The sequence below is a fragment of the Phaseolus vulgaris genome, chromosome 7, assembly GCF_000499845.2.
Source record: "Phaseolus vulgaris cultivar G19833 chromosome 7, P. vulgaris v2.0, whole genome shotgun sequence".
NCBI lineage: Eukaryota > Viridiplantae > Streptophyta > Magnoliopsida > Fabales > Fabaceae > Phaseolus > Phaseolus vulgaris.
Genome location: NC_023753.2, coordinates 25,046,102 through 25,048,804, shown reverse-complemented (window position 1 = coordinate 25,048,804; position 2,703 = coordinate 25,046,102).

Below are 2,703 nucleotides of genomic sequence, written 5' to 3'. Positions count from 1 at the left end.
AGTTTAACCTAGCTTCTAGAGTATTAGGCATATGGTGCGGCATTGACCCTAGTCAATGACCTAGGCCGCACCACATTTAGACTTCCCATCCTACCCTCCTAGCTTATTTTTCAAGGCTCCTCCACTTATAAATAGGAGGCCTCACCCTTTGTATTCGACATGTTGAAATTGAATAGAAAAGTTACTCTGTACAAATATTGTGAGAGTTTGAGTGAGTATTGTCTCCTCTTCCTTTTACTCTTATCTTGATGAGAATGAAACTCTCAAGTGGCGGCCTATCACTTATCTTGGTGGTTTCCATCCATCAAGTGACGTGACCACCCACCACCATCTCCATAAGTTCCTTCTTCCATTTCCTTCATGTTTCCTTTCCATTAATGTTTCCTAGTTGTCTTCTTTATTTTCGGCAATTGCATACATTGTTAGAATGGATGGCTTTAAACTAGAGGGGGGGGGGGGGGGGGGGCTGAATTGTTTAAAGAGGGTTTTCGCAAACTTTTAAAACAAGAATGAAATTATCTCAAGAAACAATTGATAAGAAATTTAGTTTGCCAAAACAACAATAAAAAACAGCAGTACCAGAAAAACAATCGGTTGTTTATACCAGCAAACAACAAACAAAACTGAATTTAAAGAGTTAGGGATAGAGAGATTGCACACAGATGTTTATACTAGTTCACTCCAAATCCAGAGCTACATCCAGTCTTCTCAGAAAACCTCTGAGGAAATCCACTAAGCAATCACACCTTGATCTCTTACACCACAACCAAGAAAGTGACCTTGAACACCTCAAGACACACACTCTTCTTGGACAACACACCAACACTAAGATTGCTGATCTTGATCCCTTTAAGAACACACAGCCAATCTCAGTAAACATAGAAACGAAACTTGTTCAATAAAACATAGAACACACAAACAATCGGTTGTTTCCTCGAATCAATCGGTTGTTTTGGTTCTAACAGTTCAACCATTTGAAAAACAGTTTTCAATCTTTTCTCAAAACATCTAAGTATAAAAAATCGGTTGTTTCGACAAAACAATCGGTTGTTTTAACTTAGTTTGAAAAACATTTTTCTTTCACAAAGATTGAGAATGCCTATGCTTTAGATTCGATCAAGGGATGGATTACACAAACTACCCCAGAACTAAACTAAAACAGCACAGCAACAGCAAGCACAACCAAGGCTTCAACATCCTTCAAAGGGTTTGGATTCTTCAAAGCTTGAACACCACTTGGTTCAACAATCTCCCCCTATTTGATGAAGACAAATCCCTGATGCTTGTGTTGTACCTGATTGAATCTGAAGCAGTTCCTGCAAGATACAGTTTTGAACAAAGCATAGAACTTCTGATATTTGGTTAGCACAGATATAAGAATTAAAGTTCAGAGCAAATTATCAGAAACAAATATAAGAGCAAAAACCTATAAGGTTTTACTTATCCAAACTTGTTTTAACAACTAAAAAACAGAAATTTAAACACATCATATATATCTCCCCCTATTTGTCTTCACAAATAGACAAAGAGAAGAGATAAAACAAGATATTATTTTGATTACATCAGAATTAAAGCAACAACAATAGAAAGAAAGAGAATTTTAAAAACCAGATATAACCACTAAAAACAATCGGTTGTTCCGATACATCAACCGGTTGTTTTTCTTCATTCATCATCATCAGCAAACTGAAGATTTGTTCATCTAGAGTCATGAAGCGTGCATCCATGTTGTCAAACCTGTTGTCAATCCTCTGGAAATTGCTTACACAGAAATCATGAAGATTTATTTGATTCTCCGCAAAGCTATCAAGCCTATTTACCATGAGTCTTTCAAAGGGAGACATGGTTTGCATCCTTTCTTCTTGATTTCCAGCACCAACACTTGGTCCAACATCTTGATAATCTTCAGGTAGATCTTCATGTTGAACATCCATATCAGCAGGCTCATCTTGTTCAAGATCAACAACACCACTAGATGAAGCACCAAGGTCACCATCCTTGCTAATCCATTTGCCACCTACTTTGATAAAACCCATTTTGCTGAGTGATCCATTGTTCAACTCTTGAGTTGACTTGACCAACTCAGATGTTTCATCTTCAAGGTTCACTTCAAAATAGAGTAGAAATTTAGATACCAAAATAGCATATGGATAGTGATAGTCACTTAACCTCATAGCCTTTTGCATGTGCTCTTTGATGATGTGGATCCAATTGATTTTTATCTTCTTCATGATGCAGAAAATATATACCAGATCTTCCTCAGTAAGAACAGAATGATTACTCCCCCTTGGAGTTAGAATCCAAGTTACAATGAGGGCAAACAATCTTTCATCAAGCTTTAGACCTCCAACCGAGCATGTTCTCACTTGAGCATGTTGATTCTTCAAGCAACTCTTGTAGTATTGGATTTTGTTAAAATCCTCTACTACACCAAGGTTTCCCTTGTTGATTCTAAGCCCAGAGAACTTGAGACCAGTAACAGCAGTCCATACTTCATGAGTTATCTCCATTTCTACACCTTTCACATGAAAAACTAGATTGTTTCCCTCAAAACTTTACCAAATCTGGGTAAATGTTTCCCTTCATCTCTAGGAACTTTCTGAGAGGTTGATCTTTGAGCAACCTCCTTACATTATCAAGCTTTTGACTTTTCAGCCAATCAAAGCACACAACCTTGGGGTTGTTTATCTTTTTGATACTTGT